Source organism: Crocuta crocuta, unplaced genomic scaffold (genome assembly GCF_008692635.1).
Source record: "Crocuta crocuta isolate KB4526 unplaced genomic scaffold, BGI_CrCroc_1.0 scaffold56, whole genome shotgun sequence".
NCBI classification, from domain to species: domain Eukaryota; kingdom Metazoa; phylum Chordata; class Mammalia; order Carnivora; family Hyaenidae; genus Crocuta; species Crocuta crocuta.
This window is the reverse complement of record NW_027531334.1, coordinates 7,322,811-7,340,945: the sequence shown is the minus strand read 5'-3', so window position 1 is coordinate 7,340,945 and position 18,135 is coordinate 7,322,811. Positions and strand designations below refer to the sequence as shown.

General features: G+C 43.8%; 1 long non-coding RNA gene across 1 annotated transcript; it reads left to right on the top strand.

Annotated features, from left to right (window-relative positions):
* Window positions 1-297: 297 nt before the first annotated feature.
* Window positions 298-14,866, top strand: LOC144238085 (uncharacterized). Its single transcript, XR_013337006.1, has 4 exons — window positions 298-453; window positions 697-1,468; window positions 14,247-14,303; window positions 14,490-14,866. It is a non-coding gene; the product is annotated as an uncharacterized LOC144238085 (long non-coding RNA).
* The last annotated feature ends 3,269 nt before the right edge of the window (window positions 14,867-18,135 follow it).

Below are 18,135 nucleotides of genomic sequence, written 5' to 3'. Positions count from 1 at the left end.
CAAATGTTTCTGGAGGAAGGCAGCCAGGGTTAAATTAGCAGTCAGAATGAGGTAGAAAGCTGGGTGGAGAAAAACAGGCTGGGAGAAGAGGGGAGAAGTCTGGAAATTCAAATAAAGACAGCAGTAAAAAGTAATTACTAACACATTTCCCAACTTGGAAAGCTAGCCACATCCCACAACAGGGCCAGACTCGGAGCTGTTCTGTTCCAAGAAGGTTGGAGCAGGCTCAGGGACAGGAAGGGACTGTGCGAGCCAGCTGCCTGTCCCTGGCTTTGGAGCTGTGCTCCCCGAAAAGGAAAATTCATCTTGAAAGAGAAAGCAAAGGACATTGCTGCCTAAATTCTCCATTAAGATAAACATTCTCCCTACATTCAATTATCTGTCTTTCCAAGACTCAACAGCAAAAAGTCATCAAACATCAAAACAAAGGAAACGGAAATCTTCTAGGAAAACGTAAGCCTTTGTGAACCTAAAATATTTCTCTTCTCTGCTTGCTGTTCATCAACATAACTGGAGGAAAGAAACTGTTGTGGGAGGGACAGATCTTAGGAGAAGAGGAGGAGATGGGGAGGGGGGAGAAAGGAAAGGGGAAGCAATGCTCTCTGGCGTCAAGAAGAAAATCATGATTAGATAGACTGTTTGGAATTAACTGTTTTGACAGTTGATTTTTATTATTTTTCCCCCCTCCAACTTCAGAACCATGACAGACGATTGCAGAACATCAAATTGATGAGTGAATACTTCACCAGATCTGGTTGCCTCAACAGCGAAAATAGCCAAAATGTTAAGACAGTCAAATAAGATTGATTATTTCTGATACAATCTGTGGGTGGTTGACCCAAGAATTCGCAGCCTAATCACGCATATAAACACAGAGGCTGTCTCGGCAGATGCAGAAGCCGGCAAAGGACAAGTGAGAAATCCGTCAATCACCTGGATGCCTCATCGCTGCCGACCCGGGGAGTGGTGTGCAGAGAAACACCCAGAAGAGTGCCTAGATTGCTTCTGGGTGCTGGGTGTCACAGGAGGCAGCCAGCCTTAAAAGCTGGGGATTCTGATCCCTTCTGTTTCTAACGAAAAGACAGTCTGGCTTGTAATGGAAAAACAGATTCCCTCAAATTGTTGTCTAGAGGTGCTGAATCATGCATGAATGTCAGGAGATGACGCCAACCACGGCATCATTTCATGGGGACTTTATCTGGTGCGAACCAAGAGAATTCTACTTTATGAATTTTCTTTAAACATCCACAGATAATTGTTGTGCTGTGTCATATACCAAAAGGGAAATTAAATCTCTCTCATAATTGGATTTGGTATTTGCAGGCTTTCCTGAAGACAAGGGAAAGGAAATTCATTTCAGACTTTTAAAAAAACCTTGAATTAAAGAATTGCGATCACCATATCAGGTGCCCATCTGAATTTAACCCACCACTTGCAGAGGGATGAACGCCTTGGCGTGATGGCACAGGTAAAAGGTTACTGAACTTCACACTCGTTTGTTTGGCTAAGTTTTTCCTTTTCATTTTGAGTTCTAAAAAAATTATTATTTGATAGCTTGGTGGCAATGCAGTCTGTGTTGAGAAAATAGGAATTGATTAAGAAGTGAGAGACTGTGAGAGACTGAAAATGAGTGGTGAAAAAAGCCTACAAAGCATTTACAGTGTAATTTTCCAATACAGATTTGAGCAGACACCACATGCAGTTAGAAACAGATGCATTTTCAATGCTATATTACTGAACGAAGAATAATTTCTGTATCCCCATTTTTAAAGAGAATCCAAGAAAATACAATGTTAAATCTATATGTTAGCATGACATTCATTTGAATGCCTAATTGCTTGAAACTTGAAGGATTCTGTTTCGACTCAGAGATCCTGACATAACTAGCATATAGCTGGATGTTACGGAAGAACACTGGCAAAAATCATTTATGGAAACAAAACATTAATCTGTAACAACGTATGCTAGATTAATTAGCAAGGATGTTAACTTGATATATGGCTTCCTAATGAATCTGGGGATACATTTGGATGTATGTTTAAAACTTAATAGGGGCACCTGGCCGGCTCAGTCCATGGAGCATGTTACTCCTGATCTTGGGGTTGTGACTTCTAGCCCTATGTTGGAAATATAGATTACTTTTTAAAAAATCTTAAAAAAATAATATCACGTCTTCAATAACTTTATATTTAATAATACCTTTTACTTTTCTATTCTCATTGACCTGCACCACAATCCTTGGGGGTCAACATCTACACTGGACATATGCTGATGAATCTATAGCCTCGCCTGATGATTGACTTCCCTTTACTCCCAGCTAAATTTGTAAGGGCTGAGCTTCTCTTTATATCAAGGTAACAGGAAAAGTTACCCAAACAGATAATCCACTGTGAGGCCAGAAATTTATCCCATTCCTAGGAATTTGAACCAGGATCTTCCTAGAGAATAAGATAGTGGTCAGAGCCAATGTTGAAATGTTTCGATGTAGAGGGAAGTTGAAGAGACCATGATGCTAGCTCAAGTTCTAAGAAAGCAAAAACCATGAACCATTAGAAGTGATAAGGAGAGGGTAGAGACAGCAGAAGGGGAGTATGAAGTAGGAGGGAGAAACTGAAAGGAAAAGAAGAGCCAAGTCAGAAGAATACAAGAGGACCAGCATGGGACTCCATGACCTCCACTTTCAGTAGTAGGCAGGGGCATTCCTACCCTTGGTGTGGTTTTTCCTGGCAACACTTCGTAACATGAGTGAGTCTCTATTCCTTGCATCCTATGGAGTTTGACTAAAAGGAATTGCCATCTTCCATGTTGCCATTGAGGAAACTAAAGCAAAAAAAGAAGGCAACAATCTTTTCCTGGTGCAGCATAGGGAATATAGGTGATAGTACTGTAATAACTCTGTGTGGAGACATAGGATAGCTACGCTTGTGAGCATAGCATAACATTAAGAGTTATTGAATCACTATGCTGTACACCTGAAGCCAATGTAGCTTTGTGTGCCAACTGTACTTCAGTTTAAAAACAGCTTTTCCTGAAAGGATGTGTTCTATTATTACACATGTAGAAATTAGTGGAGCCAACCCACATGCCCAGGTTTTTCTAGAATTGATGCTAATTTCAATTTATCACACTATGACGTTTGAAAAACATGATCCCCAAATCCTCCCATTTAAGAAGTGGGTGTCTATGTCTCCTATCCTTGAATCTGGGTGGAAACTTGTGACAGCTCCAACCAAAGGTGAGCAGCAGAAGTAAAGATTTTTGACACTAGCTTAGAAAAGACTATATAGCTTCTACTTGGCCTTCAGAGAATGCTTTTGGAACCAACAACCATGCTGTGAGGAAGCTCAACCGAGTCCTCATGGAGAGACTGGAAATCTGCTGAGACTATATGAAGAGAGAGAGAAAAAGAGAGAGACACACACACACAGAGACAGAGACAGAGAGAGATTTTGCCAGTTTCCAGCCGTTCCAGTCCCCACTTCCCTCTCACTACCCTCTCCAACAACCTCACCCCACGCCCCACCCCCCATGACTATTATAAGCCTAACCATTGTTGGACTACAAGTGCACGGGAGACCCAACCCAGATCCTCCCAGCTGAGACCTTCCTGAATTCCTGCCCCACAGAAACTATGGAAAAAAAATTACTGTTTTTAGCTAGGTTTTGAACAGAGCAGTAAACATTTGGTGAGAGCATTATTACCAAATGTATACTACAGCCAGAGCCTAAAGAGGTCTACCAGGCAGTGTGCTTCTTCCTGAGCGGTTCAAGGGGTAATATACAATATCTTGGTTTTTTTTTTTGTTTTGTTTTTTTACCTTGAAGAAGATGTCTTGGCATGCTCCAAACCACTAGACAGCTCAAGATTTCACTGATGTGGTAGTTCCCTGGATCCTCACTAGCTATATTTTCCACCTTCTGAAGTTCATGTGTCTTATCAAGGCCTCCAAAATATTTGCCACTTCATGCTTATTTGACCTGATTAACATGATGTCACCAGGGGTGCCTGGATGGCTCAGTTGGTTAAGCATCCTTCTTCGGCTCAGGTCATGATCTCACAGTTCGTGGGTTCAAGCCCCACATCAGGCTCTGTGCTGACAGCACAAAGCCTGGAGCCTGCTTCTGATTCTGTGTCTCCCTCTCTCTCTTCCCCTCCCTGACTCATACTCTGCCTCTCAAAAATAAATAAACATAAAAAACTTAAAAAAAAAAAAAACACAACACATGATGTCACAAATAAAGTGGACAAATGTATGGTTCTTTAAAATGCCCAAACAGACCAGTCACCATATTATGAGTTCTAACAACTCCTTATTCCAGTTATATACTCAGGGACTGGAGAAATGACCAACAGTGTACACACCTGATGCTCAACTGACCTACTGTGAACAGGCTATCAATGTCAACACAGAGTTCTTGAAGTGTTTGAGTATTCCCCTTTCACTAGTACAGGGTTCCCTAAAGCAAATGATTGTGGATCCCTCTGGAGAAGGTCTGGGAGAATTGTTACAATAGTACTTGCCATGACCTTGTAGGGTCCTTTCTTCATGAGACCCAGCTTGTCTTTCAGTTGATGGACTCTGGGTTGACACCTAGATCAGATTCAGAAACCCAGAAGGGATTGTGACATTTTACTGGGGCACTAGCCCTTAACCTTCTTTCCTTTTTGTTGAATAGATCAAGAAATGACTATTGTCTGCTCATTCTGTCTTGACCTTGGCAATGCTGTATTCCATTAACTATCTCCATAGCACTGTAGGAGTCGTGTCTTCTTGCCCCAAACTTGCCACTCTTTACAGTAATTGGGCTTACTTTACTTTTGATAGTTAAGTGCTACCACCTGTACTGTATTGTTTTCTGGGGTCTACCAGCACTTTGCTATCTGAGAGACAGTTCTGCAATAGCATCCTCCAAAATCAGTCCTTGTCTGTAGAGGTTAGCCACCACAAAGATTCTTAACAATGCTGGTGTCCCCAGACAATCCTGTTTTCTTTGGTAAATGGAATGTCCTCTGAAGTCTCTCACAGAACATAATAAGCTAACATAATAAGCTAACAGAAAACAGAAGTTTTCTGACATTGCATGATATAGCACAGCAATATGCCCGCTCTCCCTCAGCCTTTCTATCCCTCCCTCCATCATCGGCCACAACAATGCTGGCATGTCTCCTGAGGTTCTTGCTAGGATCTTAAATCCTGCATCAAGAGCAAGTGTTCCTGTATCTAGAAACTATTATTATTTTTTTGAGCTTATTTACTTATTTTTTGAGAGAGAGAGGTGGAGAGAAGGGGAGTGTGTGTGTGTGGAGGGGGAGAGCAGAGAGAGGGAAAGACAGAATCCCATGCTGACTCTGTACTATAAGCAGCAGAGTCTGACATGGGGCTCAAACCCACAAGATCATGACCTGAGCTGAGATCAAGAGTCTGATGCTTAACCAACTGATCCACTCAGATACCCCTCTATAAACTATTCTTTATCTAACTTTATATTCAATCCTCCTTAATCCAGGCCTCCCCATTCATTCACTGTCCCTTGCCAAAAAGTGGCTAGACCCTTCAGCTCCTTAGGTATATAATCCCTTTCTTTGATTTGTAACCTCAGCACTTCCCCAGCTGGGTTACATTGTGACTTGACCTTAAATTATTCTTCTGGTGATTGTAAGAGGAGGTGGGGTCGATTATGAGGGGTGCATGTTGCCTTGAAAGGTAGAGTCTTCTGCATAATCTTTACGTAAGAAAGAATTAGCCTTTAATAAAAAGGAATGCCCCACCTTTTCTAGGACAAGATAGTCCAGTGGAATCTGAGGGTTCATATTCTTCCTCATTCTGAGTCTCAGGGTCCCTCTCCCTCCAACAGGGCCATGAGCTTAGTGTAGGAGACCTGCTGAGGTGAAGTTTCAACCTCCATGTAACTCCAATACTCTTATACTTAAATCCTGGCCCTAATCCTCAGATTTTTCTGCCATCCTGCTGAAGATGGGAGTCTGAATCCTGCCTAGGAGGCCTTGTGGCTTTCACACTTTGCTTATATTGGTGGTTAGTTGCCTTCAGCCTTTCATTGATGTCCTCTCATGCATGGATGGCTCTAGCAATATCCATCTGGTTTCAAAGTCCTTATAATTACTATTTACCACAAAACTCTCAAATGCCAGAAATATTGTCCTTGCTGGTACAATTTGATTCCACCAGTATACCATCCCAATTCATCACTGGTGAAAATTTTAATGGTTACAAGTACATGATAAGAGCAATTAATGCTTCATGTCTCACCAGTTATGGAGTCATCATTGCCAGCTAGCTGAAATCTGCTTTCTTGGGCCCCTTCTGGTACCATCTGTAGCAGGTCAGATGCCCTAGGAAACAGGTGCTGGAATTCTTAGAATTGTGTGCAGCAGGTTTATTGGGAGATTCCTCTCAGGAATAATAACCATAAGAGATGAGAGGCTGGGAAAGGCTAGGTCTAGGAAGAAACTGAACTGTCAGGAAATTGCAACAATGCCCCAACCAAGTTTTAAGAGGAGTTCCGGGATATCAAAAGTCCTTTGATATTGTCCTGCCTTGAGGCAGGGACATTGTACCTTCACAAATCTTCCTCCACCCACCCCTTAACTCTCGCCACCAGGAAAAGAGGGTGAACTCGGTGGGGCAATTCCCTTGGGCTGCTGCCATTTCTTAGCCAAGAACTCCCCAGAATCTGGGGGAATGATGACTTTGGTCTGAAAGACAGATCTGGTTGACATATCATAACATTCATTATCCCACAAGATGATGTTAAAATCAAGACAACAGGCCTCAAATGGAGTTGTTCATGCTACGCTCCATGTGACCAAACCAAGACTTAACTTAATTACAGCTTCAGCTCTCCCAGAAACAGAATCTTTAACCAGTCAATCAAGAACTGCCTGATCAGCACTAGTTCAGTAACCTGCTTGATAGACCCCTGCCATCTTCTAACCTGTTTTTTCCCCTAGAATAACTTCTTTGTTCCTTCTCCTTTCTGCCTATAAAAGTCTTTCATTTTATACACATCCATGGAACTCCTTTCTGCTATATTGAATGCTGTTTGATTCATGAATTGTTGAGTAAAGACCTTCAAGATTTACTTAGTTGAATTTTATTTTTTTTAATGTAATTTTTTATTTCTGAGAGAGACAGACAGAGCAGGAGTGGGGGAGGGGCAGAGAGAGAGAGAGAAACAGAATCAGAAGCAGGCTTCAGGCTCTGAGCTGTCACCGCAGAGCCTGATACGGGGCTCAAGCCCATGAACCCCGAGATCATGACCTGAGCCGAAGGTGGACTCTTAACTGACTGAGCCACCCACGCGCCTCTTAATTTTATTTTTTAAAAGTGATAACTATTTTCCATCTCTGCATCAGGGTCTACCAAATATTTCTAATAGGCTAACTGTTTATCACACTCTAGACACTGCAGAGCAAGAGCATGGGTCGAATTAGAGAGTGAGCTTTTGGCATCCTATGATTCCATGGCACACAGGAAGTGGTCTTGGAAAAGGCATTCTGTTCCAGGCTTTCCACAAGTTCTTTATCAGATTAGATCTGTTACACATGTCCAGGTGGTCTGCAAAGAAAAGGAAGGGATACCTGTGATACTGTAGTTTATAATAAGAAATATGTTTGGCTTTCATCTACTGTTCCTAGCATGGAATTTCCTAAGTGAAGAAATCGATAAAGGTCTTTTGTTAATGAGGTGACTTTTGGAAAGTCCCTAAGGATGGGGACTGGTTGCCAGGGGAACAAACCACGTGATCAGAGGGTTGTAACTTTCAGTTTCACCTCCAGCTCCAGGAAGGGGAGAAGGGCTGAGATTGAGTTCAATCACCAACGGCCAAAGATTTAATCAATCATATCTGTGTACTGAAACCTCCATAAAAACCCAAAAGGACAGGATCAGGAAGCTTCCTTGTTGTTGAGCACAGGGAGATCCAGGGAGAGCGGCGTGCTTGGAAAGGATATAGAAGCTCTACACCTCTCCCCACTACCTTTCCGTATGCAGCTCTGCCACCTGGCTCTTCCCGAGGTAGTACATCCTTTTATAATAAACTCGCAATCTAGGAAGCAAAGTGTTCCTCTGAGTTCTGTAAGCTGCTCTAGGACATTAATCAAACCAGAGGAGGAGGTTATTGGAACCTCCAAGCTATAGTATGTTGTCAAAAGCAGTGACTATCCGGACTTGCAACTGGCATATGAAATGAGGGATATAGTCTTGTAGGACTAAAGTTGTGGGATCTGGTGCTACCTCCAGGAAAACAGTGTCAGACTGGAGTTGTTTTGTGGTGTGGAAAAAGAACACATATTGGAGTGTCAAAGCAACAATATTTGGACTTTTAACATCATTTGAGCCATAGTCAAAGGAAAGCAGCAAGGCGTAGTGGGAAAATCTATTGCCCTTGGAACCAGAAGATACAGAGATTTGGAGTCTAGTCCTGGCTTTGCCACTCATTGCTAAATACATTGGAAAAAAATCACTCATGCTCCCTGAATCTCAATTTTTTTTAGCTGTAAAATGAGCATAATATGACCAAGTTGAGTTATACTCATTTTACAGGTGGTTGTAAGAACCACAGGGGCAATATTTGTAACATATAGAGTATTATTATTGTTTTGGTTGAAAGGTGAATTTCTTTTAGGATCGTAACAAGGACCCTACATTGACTGTACCTTTATTCTTCACCAGCTTTGAGTCACTAATTGGTGAATTTTTCCAAATTATGCTATTTTACCTGAAAAGGGTTGATTTTTCTACTCTATAGGACTCTGAAGATAAACCCAAAGGGAACCTTGCCAGGTCTGACCTTTTGACAGTCAGTCTAGGATGCTTTGTTTTGGAAACCTCTCCCTGATAGGATAGAAAGGACCAATTTCAAACAAGTCATTTAATAGGAAATGGTCATTGTGTGCAACAGCCACCGAAAGCAAACCCTCAAGTAATGCTCCCAAGTCTCCAAGGACAGCAAAAAGGAGAGAGAGAAAAGGTAGACAGAAGGAATGATAATGATACTTTATAGGCATATAGATTTTTCCCTCCATTGACTTCCACGCTTTTGGCAAACTTTAATTGGCTAATCCTCTCATATCCCTTTGAGGGTAAGTAGGTGGCAAGTATTATCCCTGATTCTCAAATGCAACAATAAAGGTACAAAGAGTTTAAGTGCCTCGCCTGAGGTCACAAACATAGACTAGGGGATAAAGGCCAGCGACCCCACTCACAATCCACAGACCAAACTTCGAGGTCTCCCTCTGCAGAATCAGTTGGGTCTGTTGTAGATCTTTCTGAAGCAAAATCCCTGAGAATTTGTTTCCCCAAAGACAGAAAATGTGTCTTTGTTTCTCTGTAACACTTGCTTCGGATCAGAGGCAAGAATACATATTTTCAGGCGTGATGAACTTTCCTACAGTTAAGCAAAACTCAACGTGGGCAGTAAAGAAGCCTTTTGTGTGTGTGTGTGTTTAATTTCCAAGTAAGACATTGATGTTCTTTTCTGGGGCTGAACACTCTTTGAATCCAGCAGCAAGGCAGAGCCTGTGAACAAAACCCTTCCTATTCACTTCAAACTGTAGTATCTTTGCTAAACATTCTTCAGAGAATTCCCAGCTTTGTTTTGTAGATTACCAAGGCTTCTCTTCAAACTCCCCAGCTGACCCCTGTTCATCTAGTATCCTGGATGTTGCCAGGAGAAACAGACTGTCCTCACCAGATTAAAGCTTTCTGTGGGCTAGAAGACAATTTTGTATTTAAAAAAAAAAACAACAAAAAAACCCAACTCTGACGAGAATTGCAAAAAGCCTTTAGGAATAGAAGCAGGTAGAAAACCTATGACTCAAGTTAGAATAGAATTATTTCACCTTAATGAGACTCACAAAACATTGAATATTTTAGAACCCAGTCATTATGTGGAGAAAATGAAATTTTCATGCAGATTCCATTAGGCGCTGTGGCGTGTTCAGGGCATCCTGCTGTCGGCTTCGTCAGAGTCCTGAGGCCCTTCACTTTGAGGTCGATGGCACCCATGATGCTATTACATGTCCCTAAGGAAAAAAACACCGAGTTTCTTTGAATTGGAAGGTGCAGAGGAAGAAAGAGGGAGAGGATTTGGGGGTGGGGTGAGGGGAGAGGAGTGAGGAGGAGAAAAAGCAAATTGTAAAAGGACTATTTGGGCCACAGCAAATCGATAATAATTCCCAAGCCTTACAGTTAAGTCAAACCATGTCCAGTGTCTGGTGCGAGCATGGGTATGTTGTGTTAAAAGATAAACTGAGGCATATTAAACATTTTACGATGGGATTTGAGCATTTCGCTGTTTGAATGGGGCGAGGCCCAAACCCCAAGTGGTCAGGAGCGCTGGGCTGGGAAGCCAGGGAAGAGGCTTATATAGAAAACATGCGGAAGCAAAAAAAAAGAAAAAGAAAAAGGAAATTATTGATCAGCTGTAACTTAAAGCCTAGTCGCCTGCTTGTGACTAATCTTCTTTAGTGTTTCGATTTGGTAAACTTGAGGCATTTACAGGCTTGGATATTTGGTTTGCTTATCTAGGCCACCTTCACTTTAGACCCTCATCAGTCTAATGGCTTCCTTGTTTAATTAATTTAACAGGAGTGAGTCTAGAGCTCACTGAACTAGGCCTAGTTATCCCGGGTTGGGGTCACGCTCTGCTATGTACTATGTCTGTGAACCTCTGGCCAGTTTTTTCAATATTTATGGCCCTTAGTTTCCTCACAAATCAAACAAAGGAGCTAGGGGATTTTGAAGGGTCCCCCCCCCCCCATGATCTCTGAATGACTAATGGCCAAAACAGCCAATTAGCCCTCCCTTCCTCTGTCCCTCCTTCCCTCCTGATCAGCTGGTGGCCTGAAATAAGGCCGGTATTCTTTGTAGTTGGGTTACCCAGATTTGCTTCTTGCCGTTTAGAGCATGCTCTTTCCTGAGCTGCCCGCCCAAAGCTGCCAAAGTCCATCTCTGGGGAGAATGGGAGAAAGAGCACTCTGGGGGAAGGAAGGAAATTGTCTTTGTTGATGGCTCACTCTCTCAAGCAGCCCTTTACATACAAATCTCATTTGCTCTTCAACCCTGAGAGGAAAATGTTGTTAAGATCATTTTCTAGATCAGGAAACTGAAAGTCGTAAGAGATAAAGTGACTTGTTGAGATCACGCAGTCCTAAGAATAGAGCCGAGGCCCTGCAACTGGTGAAGCCAAGGGCACAATGAAAATGCAGGGCCCTTTGTTTCAAGGCAGCGACAGCAGAATGTGGGACCAAGCGTGGGTCCTTCCAAGCTCAGGCCTCTGTGACCGCAGGTAGTACACGTGAGGCCAGCCCTGAGGAGAGTCAGAACACACACTTATTCTCTTGTGCACTTTATGTCTGGATTTTCTCCATTTGCTCCTTCCGATCCACTCAGCTGAACTGGGCTCTGTCCCCCCGAGGCTGAGCTCCAGGACACGCCCTCAGGTGGTTCTGGTTGGGTATGGCCGACGCGAGGCAGGAGGCCCGAGCGCAGGACAGTGTGAACCCCCTTCCTGTCAGGTGGGGCTGCAGTTTGGCAGTAGCTGTGTTCTCCCTGCTCTCTCAGCCCCGCCGGGTCACATGACTCTAGCCTGGTCAGTCAGAGTCTCCCGACCTCCCTCGCCACCTTGACTGCCTCAAGGATGCGCACATCTCCTGGGGACATTTCTGCTGGAGTTGGTGGAGGGGTTGAGAGTCTGTCTCCGTCCTCTCAGGAGTCAGACAACTTTTTCTGTCAAGGGCCACATCGTAATAGGCTTTGCATCCCACATCGGGTCCTGTCTCATCGCCTGCTTCGTTTACCGTTTTACAACCCTTTAAAAATGTAAAAACCATTTTTAGCTTGCCATGTGTGGAGTTGCGGAGGTACAAAAGCAGGCTGGTCGTTTGCAGGTTCCTTAGGGACACAGTACAGAAAAAAGGAGGCAAAGAGCTACCTGCAGCATTGTCTCCAGCGGTACAGAAGATGCCAGCACGCGCGTGCAGACACGTGCGGAACAAAGGAGAAATTCTGGAGCCATGGAGACTTCCCCGAGCGTCACTGACGCCCTGGTTCTGCAGCCCTTTCCTCTCCCGTGAGCCACCCAGCGCTGTTCCCAGTGGCTGAGCACACCGAGCTGGGACTGAGTTGGGTTTCTATTATTTGCGAATGACCAAGTCCCTGCCAAGTCTCTAACTCCAGAGCCCACAGCCAGCCCCTCCCTGGATTCCAGCGGTCTCAGAGCAATCCCACACAGCCAGAACCTCGTACAACTCTTCATCAAGGACACCAAGGGTGACAACGAGCATTCCTGCTGGAAGTTTTACATGGTGGGCATTTTTGGGGCGAGAAAATTGGAAAGTAGACAATTATGACCAAAATAAGCGTGAGGTCTCTTTGCGTCAACGGTTAGCGTCATAACTCACAGTCCAGGCAGCGTCGTTGTTTCTAAATAGGCTCTCTGTGGTGCCACGGATGGGAACCGGAGGCCTCTGGCCGGGAGGCCGGGTCTTTGAGAGCAGCAGGATTGCTTCCCTGTGACAAGTATGCGTTGCAAGGGTCATGCTCAAACACTGCTGTTGCAAATGGCCTGGTGTCCTGCGTGTATGATGGAAAGAAACAAGCATTTAATAGTCAGGGCCTGTGACGTTCATTCAAAGGGGGGGGCGGGGAGGCACCCCAGCTTGGAGCATGGACAAGCTCCATCAATGCCGTGTGTGACCCCCCCAAAGGCAAGATGGGAGGGCAGATTCCTCTGCAGGGGTGGTCTGTAGGAAATCTTTTTTTCCTTAAAAGAAACGTTTTGGGAGAAAGGCTTATCAAAAGCCACCGCAAGGCCTTATCCGTGACTCAGGCTGGGCTTTTTAAAAATAATGCTCCACACTTTTCAGAAAAAAGAAAGCTATGAATTGGGAGTTAAACACGGTGATGGGAAAACTCAAAGTCAGATATTCCGTCTCCTTGCTCCCATTAAGTAAGCTCCATATTTGATGTGACCACGGGTCTAGTTTGGGGCTGTGGGAAACATGTTCAGCACAAGGAAAACTTTAGGAGAGATTGTTCTTCTGAATAAAGCAGGCTGGTCCTCCCTTTCAGGGAGGCGCAAATTGTCCACTAACCAGACCACAGGGCCTCTAGGACCTGACCACGTGTGGAAGCCTCCTGAGGGTCTTGCTAAAGTATAGAATCTGATTCAGCAGCTCAAGGGTGAGGCCTGGGCCTCTGCATTTCTAATACACTCCCAGGTGCTGAAGATGAAGCTCATCTATGGACACAGAGTAAGAAGCAAGGGACGAGGCGTGCCATTTGCTGGGGATGTTTGGTCACTAACACATGTTAATAATAACTAACATGTACTGAATGCCAACTGTGGGAAGTAAAGTCACAGAGCTAGTAAGGAATGTTGCTAGAAACTACCTCTAAATCTCGCCCTTTTCCTGCTACTCCAGGCTGGCTCTCTGCAGAGTAGAGAGCCAAGGGGAAGGCTCGGGCTTTCTCTCAGTCCAACACAAGAGCCCTCGCAGCCCAAGGAGCCGGTAGCCCAGGTGCAACACCTGGCACACGCCCCAGGCAGAACCTTCTAGATGGAAGGTTGGCCTTGTTCAGTGACAGGCATTCCAGGATTTAAGAAAAAGCACATCTGGCATTTCCAGATGAACGGGCTAGTCTTTCCATTCAGCCAACCTGACTGATTGTGCAGAAATGAAAGCAGGAAAAACCTGATTGGAAAAAATGGCTGATTCTGTACAAAATACACTAGAATGATGAGCTGCTCCTCCAGGGCAAATGGGAGATGCTTCTTTATCACTCACTGCAATCCCTCGTGCGGCGGCACGGTATCCACAGAAGATAGACGCCAAGAACACGATCTTGACTCCTGCCTTTGCTTCTCCACTGACAGTTAGTAAAACATGGGGTCATGAGGAACAAATCTTCCAGAAGGGAACTGCATATTTCAGGCAGTCTGTCTCTGACAAGCCTGGATTCCAGAAACTTTTGTGGAGCAGGTTTATTGTCTCAGTCTTTGTGCTGATTGGATGTGGGTGACGGTGGGCTTGCAGGATAGGTTAGAAACACAATCAGCTTTTCAGAAATGTCTACCCCTGTAAAGCTTCACAAAGGAGTTTCTCCTCTTTGGCCTCCTCTCTGAATAGTTTCTGTGGTAGAGCTTGAGGCAAAAGCAGCTCTGGGCAAAACTGGGACCCGAGGGGAATTTCTCACTGACATTTGCCTATCTCTTCCATCTAGTCCTTCCTCCCTGCCTCCAGCCTCCTCCACTCTTCCAATCCCATCCACAGGCACAAGGTGAGTATATTTGTAGGAGAGGGAGGGAGTGGGAAGACTCACTTAGGTATTATACGGGTTCCTATTTATTTTCTATACTGATGACAACTTAGCCATTTCTTTTAGTTGTCACAGAGCAAACAGAACCGTGATTTATGTTTTATCATTTATATAACTGATTGCATGTACTTCTAAAATTTATATCAGATTTCTGACAATTGTGAATCATTTCCCCCATCTGGAAAGATAAAGGAGCGTGTTCTCCCCACTTCGGCCCAGCTGCAACCATCTCGGAGTTTATAGTTCCATATTGTTTTTCAACAACAGCATTGAAAATAAAATTCTTGGCTCAAGAAGGAGCACCACCCCGCCTAGAGTGACATGTCAGCCACCCAAAATGTAAGCACCCTTTATGTCCCAGTAATGTCTAGTAATGTTTACAATCCAGTAATGTTTGATCACTTCCCAAACACTAAGCCAACTCTGGGCTCTGTACTTACTTCCTTGTTCCTTTCTCTTTATTCTGTAAACGCTTCCCACCTACCACCCCATCTTGCAGTTCTCCAGATGGACACGTCCACTTCATGAAGTATTAAAAAAAGTTTGTTTGTATTACCTAAATGGTCTTCTTTAATCATTTTTAGCAGTAGTAATCAATTACCTGATGTGTTTACTGGTGAAAATTCAGGCTGTCTGGATCCCAAAGACTATAAAGCCTGTGGGAGCTTGGAAGAGGCAAGGGACAGACAAGATAACCCAAGGTCATTGGCATCTCTACTCCATCAATATAGGGCAATGTAAGAGACCCCGAGGAAGCCAGGTGACCAAAAGCTTTGCAGTTTTTGAGATTGCCTTCCATTAAGGGAAAGATATGTATCTGTGATAAATGCACTTACTCAACAAAAAGCTTTTATGGCAACAGTGAACAACTGGAAATTATCCCCAGTATGAGGAGCTGGTCAAAAAATTATGAAACTAGCCTGCTGGGGTGCCTGGGTGGCTCAGTCGCTTAAGCGTCCGACTTTGGTTCAGGTCATGATCTCATGGTTGGTGGGTTCGAGCCCTGCGTTGGGCTCTGTGCTGACAGCTCAGAGCCTGAAGCCTGTTTCAGATTCTGTGTCTCCCTCTCTCTGACCCTCCCCTGCTCGCACTGTCTCTCTCTGACTCTCAAAAATAAATGAAAAACACTTAAAAATTTTTAAAAAATTGTGAAACTAGTAAATAACTCATGGAACTATTAAACTATTAAGCCATTAAAACAATGAGTTAGCTCTACCCATGCTACTAGGCACAGGTCTCTATCATATGTGTAAATGAGGAAAAATAAAAAATGTGTAATTTGCCCCTAATGTTTTTTTTTTTTTAATATTTTTTATTTATTTCTAGGAGAGAGAGAGAGACAGCATGAGCAGGGGAGGGTCAGAGAGAGAGGGAGATACAGACTCTGAAATAGGCTCCAGACTCTGAGCTGGCAGTCAGCACAGAGCCCGACGCGGGGCTCGAACCCACAAACCGCGAGATCATGACCTAAGCGAAAGTCGGACGCTTAACCAACTAAGCCACCCAGGCGCCCCGCCCCTATTGTTTTTGAAAGCCCAAAAATACTGGGTATCTATATAACATGTCTGGAGTAATACATAGACAATATTAATAATGGCAGTCACTGGTAAGGGAAGCTGGTGCCTTTAATATATACCCTTTTATAAATTCTTGCTATTACTTATCATAATATTAATATTTACTGAGTATTTGCTCTGGGCCAGGCAATATTCTAAGTGTTTGGTATGTATTATCTTATTTAATCATCCAAAAGCATGTAGCACAGATTTCATTATTTTTAGTTTATCTTTGTATAAACTGAAGCAGAGAGATGTCAAGTAACTTGCCCAAAGTCATGTATCCAATAAGGGGACAGAGCTGGTACTTGAGCCTCTAGAGCACTATCCAGTGGTGCTCTGTTATTATCTCCTGATGTGTTAAGCAGTAAAGCCTGGATTCAAACTCAGATAATTCGGTTGACTATGCTACCTGGTCTCTTTCTTGTACTGTTTGAATTTTTACCAAGCAGATGTATTCATATTCAGATTTAAAAGATCCTGACAAAAAAAAAAAAAATGGAAGATACTCTATAGTTTTAAAAAATCATCAGGAAGCTACTACATGTTAGCTCCACGCTAGGGAACACAGAAACAAACTAACTTGGCTTGCACTTCAGGCCTCACCATGGAATGGGAGCTACCTCCAAACCCAGTAGTAGAGAGGAAAGCGTAAGGTATTTGGAGGCTCAACGCCAGCCCCAGCCTGGGGAGGGAAATGGAAGGAGAGAATCCCAGACCTATACCGTCTGAGAGGAGTTCTCAAAGGTTAAGCAGGAAGGAAGGAGTTGCCAAATTAAGGATCTAGTGAGTGGGACTAGGGCTGAGGGTGGAGGAGGCAAAGACAGAGGTGTAAAATAATAGTCCTCCCTAGGAACTGTGAAGTTCAAGATGGTTCCAGCACAACGTTAAGAAGTCTGAGTAGGTAGAAATCAGACTGAATAAGTGGCCAAAACCTCAGCCAGTGTGTTTCAACTCAGTAGTTATTGGTCCCTGGATGAGACACTTTCTCTTTGGGTAAAACTGCTTCTCCCATTCAGGATATTTAGCATCGCTGGCCTTTGCCCACTAAATGTCAGTAACATCCTGGTCAGCGAGAAACCCCAAATAACTCAAAAGAGATGATACTGCTTGATCTCAGCCTCCTTTGAGAAGCATGACATTCAAAGTGTTGTGGGCCATAGGGATAAGACTTTATCATAAGGGCACCTGGGCCGCTCAGATGGTTAAGCGTTTGACTCTTGGTTTCGGCTCAGGTCATAATCTCACAGTTTGTGGGATCGAGCCGCATGTTGGACTCTACACTGACAGCAAGGAGCCTGCTTGGAATTCTCTCTCTCCCTCTGCCTCTCTCAGTCTCTCTCAAAATAAATAAATAAACATTAAAAAAGACTTTATCATAAAGACAACATGACACATCAAGGGGAACAACTTTCGGATTTGTGTTTTAGGATATTTCTCTCATTGAAGGATTCCATATCATTTGGAGATGTGAGAAAATTGGAGGCAGGGAAAAACAACTAAGAGATTGTTGTTGCTAGAGGGCAACTAAAAATCCTGAGGGCTTAGAAGAGGGCAGTGAGGAAGTAGGAAATAGATTAACCACCATTAAGGAATAGCAATGTATGCGTCTACCAACTGGAGGTAGAGATAAAAGGAGAGAGCAGCCAAGCACGTTCCCTGGGTAGATCTTGGTGACTGTGGGCAGACAGTGGAGCCATTTGCCCTAAGGAATATAGAACGGGCAGGTTTGAGAAGAGGAGGGTGATTTCATTTTGAACATGTTAGATTTGAGGTGCATTTGTCATATCCAAATGGGGATGTCCAGTGGGCCAGGAGAGGAGCTGGAGTTGGAGATACACAGTCAAGAGTCACCCATTTCAGCATTTGGGTGGTATTTGGAATCATGGCATCAAATGAGCCGAGCGGACCTGAGGAACCGATGTGATGTGTACCCACGCAGCTTTCGGCAAGAACCATTAGGTGAACCATGAAATTGCCAATTCTTAACTGTTTTTATGACTTTCAGGAAAAGAATTTCATATGGTTCTAACTAAGCATAGCTCATCCTTACAATTCATGACTTTACTTTCACCCTCACCTGCAATAGGGATTAGATAATATTTTGCCTGAATATAGGGAGGCATGGAAGAGGTAGGTGTGCCATAGGGTGGAAACTAGAAAGCAAAATTGCAGCTTGAAAGTCTGAGGCCCTTGCCAGGTCAGGCAGGGAAAGTCAGCCCACAGTGAGGCGGGGC